Source organism: Cryptotermes secundus, unplaced genomic scaffold (assembly GCF_002891405.2).
Source record: "Cryptotermes secundus unplaced genomic scaffold, Csec_1.0 scaffold1150, whole genome shotgun sequence".
NCBI classification, from domain to species: Eukaryota; Metazoa; Arthropoda; class Insecta; order Blattodea; family Kalotermitidae; genus Cryptotermes; species Cryptotermes secundus.
The window spans coordinates 127783-138920 of record NW_019718284.1 but is presented as its reverse complement, the minus strand read 5'-3'; positions in this window follow the sequence as shown (position 1 = coordinate 138920).

The following is an 11138-nucleotide window of genomic DNA, read 5'->3' as shown; positions in this document are numbered from 1 at the left end:
GTGGGTGCTGTCTTGGTCCATGTGGATTGGCTAGCACTTGCTTCACTCTGTGGTAGTTGGCCTGCAGATGCGATGAGGTAGGCTCTCACAAACAACATCCAACTGTTCATATGACTTTTTCATTTTCAAGGTGCAGGATCACAATAATCACAGTTCCTTGCAAATTCCATTAAATTAGTTCTCTATTCATTTGTGCCATGTTAACAATATTCTTTTACTAGGTTTACTGTTGATTCACTTTTTACATTTTATCAATTAATTTGAGCTTTAGTTTCAATGTCTTCTGCTTTTGAGGCTTCCTGTGTCCTTTTTTATTTTTTATGTAAAGGGTTTGCTCCTGTTATGGTTTATCCTACAGTCATTGGTTACTAAATGTAGATGCACAGAATTTAATGTAATATGTGTATGTATACATATATTATTGACTTATAGAATCACTGCAAATGAGAATCTATCACAGAGGTATTTAAACAGTAACGTGCTATCGGAGGGTACATACAGATCATACAGAATAAGATGGGCCTTCATTTATCCTCAGTGACATTTTTCACAAACAGATAATTGCAAGATATAAAAATCTTAACATACCTGATGATTCATTATGATCTTGTGAACTATTCTTTGGTAATAATATAACCTAACACCTGAATTACTTTGGCTCCTCATTTCTAATTTTGAGAAAAATTCGAGAAATTGAGTGATTTCTTTCCTCTCTGCATAACAATGTTTTGCTGAAAAAGTTAATATATATTTTGGACTGGACTTCTGTTTACACTCGGATGATGGCTGTACAACTTATTTGATTATAGTATGTATTCTACACTTCAGTTCTATCAGTATCTAATTGTATTTTATTATAGGTTCACTGAGATGAATGAATGTCAAGCATAAAAACTCGCCATGCCTATCATAACCTCAACCCCTCAGTCTTGTTCCATAACCTCAACCCCTCAGTCTTGTTCCATTACATACCACAAATAGTAGTATGAAAAATTATAAGCTTCTTTCCACTGTATGATGATGTACAAGATTACCGTGTTTTAACTATGGTTCCGCCTAATATGAATAACACCCTCACTGCTAACCATATTTTTCCCCACAGACTCCATAGTTTTGGCAAAACAAATTTTTGTTAATTTCGCTGTTTTTGATGAATAAATTCTAATATTTGACAGTGATCATCTGCATAAGGCAGCTGTAATGGAATTGTTACTATAGAAGTGTATAAGCTACCTGTGTTAAAATTGAGGCTCTCAGAATGGTTGCTATGAAGAGTACTATCTTGTGGGATTTGCAGCCCTGAGAGACTGTTCATTGTGTGCTTTCTTATTAGTTACTTGCTTGGCTTCCCATCTGAGGACCGAGGTTTCATAGTGTGAAACTGTTCAACCCTAATCAAATACCTTCAGAGATGCTAATGTATGAGTATGGAACATAAGTGCAACAATGATAAACTACTCATAGAATGACCTGCCATGTTGTCACTGTCTACCTATGGCTCTACAGCCCTTGTGGATCTTGACCACTTTTTCGGTTTCTTAATCCATACATGGTAGGTCTCCTTGGATGGAAGATCAGTCTGTTGCAAGACTGCCACCTACACATAGAACAACACAAACAGAATAAATGCACACAGACATCCATGCCTCAAGAGGGTTTCGAACTCAGGCCTTAGATCATGTGGACACTGCGATGAGCCCTGCTGTCACTATGGACAGTTATGGTATTGAACCCAAGTCATATTATAGAGAATTCAGTGTTTAACTGCCTGGGTTGTGGCACAGCCTGGAATGCTTTCTGTATTCTGAAAATATCTTCATGTAATTAAGTGTTACAGTGAAAAACATTGTGCCAAACAACAAGTGCAAATACGAGCCATAGTATTTACAGTACATTTTATAATAAAGGCAAAGTTGCACCTGTTCCTAACTAACATTTCATGAAGTGGATGTTGAGATGTTAGTTTCGTCAATACACAAGCCTTATTTTCTAGTTGAACAAGTGGAGTGTCACTGAGTTCATTGATACTGCAAGCCTTAAATGAACCTATGATGCCAACCCCTGATTATGGATAAGTATGAGACATTACTGAAATAACAATTTGCAGGAGGAAGCTGAAAATGTGGGAGAAAACCCTGCTTATATGCCACTTTAGCCACCATTAACGCACTTGAACTATTCTGGGACTGAACCTGAGGCCCTATAGTATGAAGCCATTAACTAGCTGCTTGAGTGATGGCATGGCCAATAGATAAAGTTAAGGGCCAGTTTCGCTCCTCAAGTATGCATTTGATAGGTATGGACATGACAGAAAATGATGTTTCCCTGCCTGGCATCAAACCCAGCACCCCCATGACCAACCATACTACCACCTTCACTGCTGCAGCTGCTGCTACCACCACCACTTATGGGCACTGGCAGGAGGGGAAGTCAGGCATCTCCCTTCAGTTTCTCTGGAAAAATAAGAAAATATTAAATGTTAAAACCAAGAATTAAAGTGTTTGAAAAATTTATTATTGTAAATGGGGTATGTGGTAGGGTAGTTGGTTGAGGCACTATGCTACAAGACAGAAGTCGCGGGTTCTAGTCCCGATGAGGTAGATTTTTCAGTTGACCTAATCCTTCTAGCCACACTATGGTCCTGGGGTCGACTCAGCCTCTAACAGAAGTGAGTACCAGGAATCTTTCTGGGGGGTGAAATGCGGCCGGCGCTTAAGGCTGACAACCTTACCGCCATCTGTGAGCCGACTGTCTATAAGATGTGGGAGCCTCGACCCTTCACAACCCTATAGGCCTCCATGGCCTTTTACAGGGATAACCTTACATTTTATTATTTTAAAATACTTCTGGACAACCAGCAAAAATTGAATGGCTAAACCCTTTGTGAAACTGGAAGTTCTAACTGGTCGAGGTGCATTTAATTTGCAGGAGAGGGTTGAAATTTTACTCATGTTACATGATAATCACGTGACCCATCAAGGAGGATGGACAAAGTCTGCCGGGGACTCGAAGCCGATACCTACCGCATACATGATATGAACTGAATCCTATATATTAATGGCGTCGAATGTGAAATGTTAAGAAGATGGAGCATGAATGGCGGAGAAAGTAAAGAAACAAGAGAGAATTATCGTAAGCTACTTCAAGTTCATTTGTTTAGGCCACCCCAGCAAACACAGTTAAACACGTTGGAATTAAACGTGACAAGAACTGTTTCATGATCTGGAGATTTCCTTAACCTGTTTCTCACGTTCCGACTATCTGAGACTATTCTGACTTGTAGGATTTGAGAGTCTCACGGTGTTGCTGCGTGTTATTTGAGCTTAAAAATACGTATAGACTACTGATAAGCTCACACCAGGCTTGCTGCAGTGCTGGCTAAGGCGAGAGCGTTGAGAGGGTGGAGGGAGAGTTGTGCATCTGCAGTTGGCTCGTCTTTCGCTTGCTCTGCTGACTTCGCTGTCACTTGATCTGTTCCTATGTCAGTGTCCAGTGGCGGCTGGTTCGTTAGACCACCCTCGACACCCTTGCTTTTTAGCCTACTTTCTTATTTTGAAAATAAAAAAAAAATGAAAGTAGGCATATGCGATCTCCATGCCATCTGTGTTTACTCCCATAAACTTCTGAATGGCTGAACCAGACTTTATGAAACATGGTATGTATCTTGGCACCTGAGCTCATTTCAACGGCGTACTTCATAAATCCTTCCCATCAGTCTGTGTGTCTACATGTGTGTCCCTCCTCTCGTTGCTAGTTTAGTTTTATTTTATTTATTTTTTATTTATTAAATGAAGCCAAGAGTAACTCCGAAATTTTAGAGTCATATGACTGAATGATACCGGTTCGTGATCTGAAAAATATTACATTTGCATGGAGGGACTGAGGAAATCCAAGAAAAATTTCATTTAGGACAGGCAATGTTCTGGCCCAAATTCGAACTGAGCACCTCCCAAATATAAATCAGAAGCGTTACTGAATGGACCGCCTTTCTCGAGTCCTCACTTCATCAACTATACCATCACGAATAAAAGAAAATTTATCTAATAAAGTTTCGTATTAATTATAAGAACATGAAGCTATCATTTATACTCTTCTGCCACTGCCCTGAGCGAACCTGCCCTATACATTTTTTTTAATGCTAGTGGGGTGGGACTAAATCCCTTGTACTGTGGCCACTTCTGGCCTATTGTACCAGCCCCAGATGATAGGTGAGGGTGATTGTGGAGCAATTGGTGGAATGAAGATTGGCAGGGGAAACCGAAGTACTCGGAGAAAACCTGCCCCAGCGCCACTTTGTCCACCACAAATCCCACTTGACCAGACCAGGGATGGGACCCGGGCCGCCGCGGTGGGAAGCCAGTGACTAACCGCTTGAGCTATGGCGCTGCCCTATACAAACTTCTGACGTTCCAGGTACCGAATCTCATATCCATTTTCTTTAGCCGAGGTCGTTTATCCAGAGGATCCGAGGTCCGAGGCTTTGTGTTCATTTTCGTAACACGATTATTTTTTACGGTGAGGAGTTGTAGCCCCACGCCCAACCCCAAAGCTGGAGGACCACCTCTTGTCGGCAGTCCGCGACTGTTTATTCAATATATTCGCAGCTACTCTCCATACCTGGAGGGCGTCTCCTCCATCCGCAACCCGAGGACGGCCATGCCGTGGTGACAGGGACCCACCTAACATTAAGGGAGGAAGTTAGCCTGAGGGTGTTTGAGAACAGGGTGTTGATGAGAATATTTAGAGCGAAGAGAGATGAAGTGACAAGAGTTTGGAGAAAACTGCACAGTGAGGAGCTTCATAACTTGTACTCTTCTCCAAGTACAATTAGAATGATCAAGTCAAGGAGGATGAGGTGGGCAGGGCATGTAGCACGAATGGGGGAGACAAGAAATGCGTATAGGATATTGGTGGGAAAGCTAGAAGGAATGAGACCACTAGGAAGACCCAGACGTAGGTGAGTGGACAATATTAAGATGGCTCTTAGAGAGATAGGATGAGATGATATGGAATGGATTGATCTGGCTCAGGATAGGGACATGTGGAGGGCTCTTGTGAACACGGTAATGTACCTTCGGGTTCCATAAAATGCTGGGAAATTCTTGAGTAGCTGCACAATTGGCGGCTCCTCCAGAAGGGCTCAGCTCCATGAGTAAGTAAGAAAGTATATATATTAATATTGCATCTCTGAACATTCATGAACTAAGCATCAGGCACAGTGAACAGAGAAACCCTCTGTCCACAGCGGGGCTTGAACACCGGTATCCCCGCCAGTTATTACGGAAAGTTCAGTCTGTTGACTAGAAAATGGACAGAGATATATACTTTGAACTTACGCAAGAAGGTAGTGATAAAATTTGTTTCGCCATTTTCCTAAGCTCCTTCAGACAAAATTAGGAGCAATAACTTAAAATGGGTCACAACCACTTCCACATGTTTCCAGTTAACCGTTCACAATCCCGGTAACAACCTAACCTAGACAACGTACGCAGTTAGAAAAGCGTCGTTAAATAACTTTGGTGTGAGTCATGAGATAAGGTACTTCTTGGCCTCAAGTTCCCAGCAGGGAGTGAGGGGTGTGTGCTAATTATCACATATTATCGGGAGGTGGCAGCTGGACACCAGATCTGGGCGCAAACTTCCTATGCCGCGTACATTAGTGGCTCATTAAACACTGTGACATGTACCAGAAGAGAAATATGGAAAGAGTTTAAATAATTCTTGTGGTAGGGCCCAACGTTTTAACAATCATGCCTTTGAGAACCAGATTAATATTTCTCCCATTCTCCTCTAGATCTTCCAACATCTTACTTTCCATTACGTTTTCCTATAAAACCCTGTATCTCTAATTTCTTCCAACCAAGCTATATGCCCAGTCCATCATAATATATAAAGCAAGACAACCCGTAATATCGTTCATTTTCCTCGTGCTTTAAGTCTTCTAGATCGTTCTAGATCCACATATTTTCCTGAATAAGATACTTTCAAACACTTGTAATTAATTTTCCACCCATGAAGCAGAAGCCGTGTTTTAAAGCCATACAGAACAGCTAGTGAAGTTATCGTTTTATGTTTGGCAATTGTTATCATTTCCGAATACATGCTTGATTAAGAACAGTTTAACTAGGCGTTTATGATTTATTAAAGACTCAGGAAATCAACACCGATCACAGTGACCGCGCGGTCTAAGGCATGACCTGTCTTCGCCTGCTCAAACACTGGGGTCGTGGGTTCAATTCCCACTCGAGGCATGGATATTTGTCTACGTTTATTCTGTGTTTGTGTCGTCCTGTGCAGGTAGCGGCCTTGTGACAGGCTGATCCTCCGTCCAAGGAGTCCTACCGACTGCCTAAATTTTGAGAAACTGAAGTGAAATGACGCTTTTCACGAATGCCTTATGCTTCAGAGGGTACAACAGGAATATGAATGAATCAATGAGGATATAAACAATTCTTCAACCAAATATTTTAATATTATCTTCTGAGTCTTCCTATTGCCCTTTCTTCCAGGACGAATTTTAACTACAATTTTGTATACATTAATTTACCTTTCATGAATGCTACGTGCTCCCTGTTTAGTTGCATCATTCTAACAGCGTCAGCTCTGATAAGCTGGCATAGCCCTGTCAGTAACATAACAGACCATGGGACTAGAGAACCGGGGTTCGATCACTGGCAGAACAAGCATTTCCTATTTGAATTCACCTCCATAAGCCTGTCGGATATGGGGGCACAAAACAAATATTGTTAGGTCCTTTCTTACAGGGGCTTGTCAGTCTCCTTCATATACTTCGAGAATGACCTCCACGCCACTATACACGTCCAGAGGGTACAACTTACTACGCGGGAGTAAATTTATCATTATTTTCATTTATAACACTCAGCTCGAGAACTTAATGAAAGAATCGCCAAATGATACACATGTCATTAAACTTATTCATTTATCTCTCCCGCGTCGAAAATTCCCTCGCAATTTTGTTTCCAAACACCTGTGCTCTTCACTGGGCGCGAGAAACTAGATTGTGTTGTCGAGCAGTGATTGGACGGTGCTATTATTCTATATTTATTTAATTTTAAAATCCGAAACAAAGGAAGCTTTGACAAAAATTTGAAGGAGACTTTATGCGTAATATTATTTTATTCGATCTCGGAATATAATATGTGAAATATTTAACACGATAGGAGTGACATCTCGAACCCCCCTCCCTTATTATGACGTGTCCTTCGCACAGGTCAGAGGGCTGTTACGTGTGAGGGAGGTAAGATGTGATAAGCGTGTGCTCCGATTCTGCAGCTTCGTATGCATATTTTGTGCAGCTAGGACAGCGTGAATTCCCGTGAGTTGTGTTAATTACACGATTTGCAAGTATTTGTGGCTTTGTGTTAATTGTGTTGAGCTAAATGCGTTATAATATCATTCAGAAAACAGTTTGCTTTAGTTGGTGAACAGCAACTCTGCGTACTTCACGAAGTAGGCTGTTTGTAATAGCAGAGAAGTGAGAATTACACATTTTGCTAGAGTTTAATATATTTTTGCATTATAATTTCGATTTAGGTCGCATATATCATGACTACTAAATGTATAATTACTGTTTGCATAAGTTAATTAGTGTGAAGAAGTTGCAAATTTGGCGGTAATTTTGGAGGTTCTTTTGAAGAGAAAAACTTAAATATTTGCGGTATCCTTAAAGGAGCAATTTATTTAGAAGTTCGGAAGCATAGGTTTGTAAAATTTTAGAGTCCTAACGAATCCGCTGCTTTCTAGGAACTGTATAATTTGTAATTTACCTGTTCACGTACTCGTACTAAGATGGAGTGTTTACTGCATTTTCTTGTAGCCATTTTGGATTTCCGGGGCTTTAGGCGCGATGAGGAGCTTTCTAGATTAAATATAAATTACAAGCTTAATATTATAAATTAATAATTACGATACTTTGTAAAGTTCATAGTAATTTATTTTCTAGATCTTAAAGTCAGAATTTCAGATAAAAGTTCGCTTTCCTTCTGGATTGAAATACTGTATTATAATATTTACGAAATATTTAATTAAACTAGTGCCTTTGGCGGCGGCCGGATGTAGCCATTTTTATATCACATTTTGTCATTGAAGGCCATACACTTGTATTGCCGCCATTTTGACATTAACGACGTAAAAGTTCCAAGGCCAAGCAATACAGTTTAAATTAGTTTAAAGGAGCAGTAAATTATTATGAAAATACCAGTTACGGAATCAAATTTTGTGTTCTAAAGTGACAGTAGAGCTTAAACTGTTAGTACTGTGATGGAGCTATTTTTCGAATGCAACATTTCGACATTGCAACATATTTAGTAGGCCTGTGAGTCTTATTGAGATTATTTATACTTTAATTATAATTAATATTTATAAGTAACATCAGTGGAGCTCAAAAGGACTTTATAAATCTTAGAACGGTTAGTTTTATTATATAACTAATATATAAACAATCTGACCCCCCCAAGTACTACATTCAGTACCCTTCTTAATGAGATTATTTGTAATCCTTCCCCATCCACTGAAATCATCAAAAATATCTTCTCTCACTGTATCTTCACTGCTCTTCCCAGAAGGTGGCCTGTTACGGGGCACTTCAAGAGAGAATGTTGCTGTTCTGCATAAGAGCCTTGTCCCTTCAGGCTCATATTTCAGACCCGAGTTCAGTCTTATCAGTGGGCCTGCTTCCAGCGACATCCTTACTGCTTAACCCGCAGTTCTAGCGTTGTCTTGGGCTTGTTGTTGCTAACTGTGTCTCTCCAGCTAACTGGAAAACTGACTCCGAGCTCTTCTTGAAAAGTCACTATTTGCTCAGCCACTCAAGAAGTTTCCACCATTTTATGGAGACCGCAAGGTTCATTACCGTGTTCACAAGACCCCTCCACCGGTCCTTATTCTGAGCCAGAAGAATCCAGTTCACATTCTCACATCCTATTTTTTGGGAACAATTTTAATATTATCTTTCCATCTACTTATAGGGTGTCCTAGTGGTCTCTGCCCTAAAAATATTCTTTACCATTTCACCTACAGTCCTACCATTGTGTTATGTTATTGCTAATTATGTCTAGCTAACTAACTAATTAGACAACTTTACGGATATGAGCCCTTCCTGAGAATCCAGTAGTTGCTCAGCTACTCTCGAAATTCCCAGCATTCTATGCATCCCCATGTTCATTGCTGTGTTCACAGGAGCCTGCCACTGGTCTCTTAGCCTGAGCGAGATGAGTCCAGTTCACAACCTTACATCCTACTTCTCTGAGATCCATTTTAATATTATCTTCCCACTTAGGTGTAGGTTTTTTAGTGGTATCTTTACTTCAGGGTTTACCACTAAGAATCTGTATACGATTCTTTTCTCTGTATTCAGATCGAAATCGTGTAACTTGGTGCCTTTCACTTGAAACACACTGCAGCATATATTGATGGGTTCACACTTGTCTCATTCCTCATTCTGTTGCCACTGCTGTACTGCGTTGCCTATGTTAATTTGAATTCCCCTGAATCTTATTTAACTTCGGCAGTTCTGTTTATCACATCCAGGACCTAAGCAACTGTAACGCAGGTGTTTCTGCTCTCCAGAAGACAGCTACATACTGGCTAATATAAGAGTGTTCACTGCTCCTATGTGACGCCCCTAATGGTCGTTTACTGTCGATTGGTTTTCTCGGCAGACAGAACCGGACTGAACTCAGCCTGACGCCCAGGAACTTATGCAGTTGATATAATGTCGTGAGGAAAACTATCCGTTTTTGTCCACTGTGGTGAAAATTTCAGCGAAGTGAAGTTCATACAGGTCTTCCAGTAAATCATCAGCCCCGGTGAAGCAGGCTGTTTCAGAACAATTGGTGTAATCAGGCAGCTCAATGTAAATATTCGTCAGACCATTCATGGATAGAGCCCCTGACATTTGCCACTGACAAACGGACAAGCATGTTACGAGTAAAGAACACTTAACTTAAATACCGGTTGCGCTAAAAATTTGTCAATTTTGAGAATATTCAGAGGAAAGTACTTTATAATATTTTAACATTAGTTCTCTAAATTATATGAATGTACTAAAAATGTTACGTCATGGTCTAAAACTTTTTTAAATTATTCAAAACTTTTTAATTAGTGTGAAATGGAGTTTGTTCCTACAGTCGGCAGTTATGCTGTAACTAAATTCATAAAGCAATACCAACGATCGTCACAAATGACGTCACAGTTAGATATAGAAATTATTTTATGGCAAGTACCACACATGAGCGTACAAATTAACAACTATCTGACTAATGCACTAACTACTAACATTTCATGTATTTTTTCCTGCTTATGCATGGCCGGCAACCACTGTCTTATACTGCACGATTTGTACGTTCATATGTGCCCACTGCCATTGGGTGGTTTATTTATAGAAACAAAATCTTTGAATTCAATTTTAAAATTGACGGCGGTTAATTAAACATCACATGCTCTGGATAAATTAATGCACCTGTTAATTCTCTGCTGATACAAAATGACAATTTTATTACAACAATGTTTCAAAGACTGTGATATGCGATTCGTTGTTGGTTCGGGGAAAATCATCAAAGCTCATTTGCAATCTCTCTGGACATTTCGAAACATAGTAATTATAATTTATAATAAAAATTATCAATTAGTATACAAAAATATGAACCTCGTTACTAGCTTAGAGTACAGTGGCAAGAATGTAAAACAGCTGACTTTATGTAACACTTGCACATTAATTTCTAGTCACTTGTCTTAAATTTTAGTCGCAAACATTTGCGACTTGCTTAATTGAAATTGCATTAAACTGCGCTTGTTCTATCAGTCGGTATCCGGGACTGAACCAAAGAATGAAGGCATTTTCATACTTACAGGAGCATTACCAATTAAAAAACATTATGATAATATAAACAAAAGGTACCGATTTTGTTACGTGTGACGGAGAGACGGACAGACGGACAGATGGACAAATGGCAGTGAAAACAGGCTCATTCTAAGGCCCTGATATTCTCGTGATTTTCCTCAGAGAGGATTATCAATATGAGCTTTCTTCACGTGTCAGTGAACACAAACTCCTTCTAAGGCCATGATATTTTCATGATTTTCCTCAGAGAGGATTACCAATATAAGTTTTCTTCATG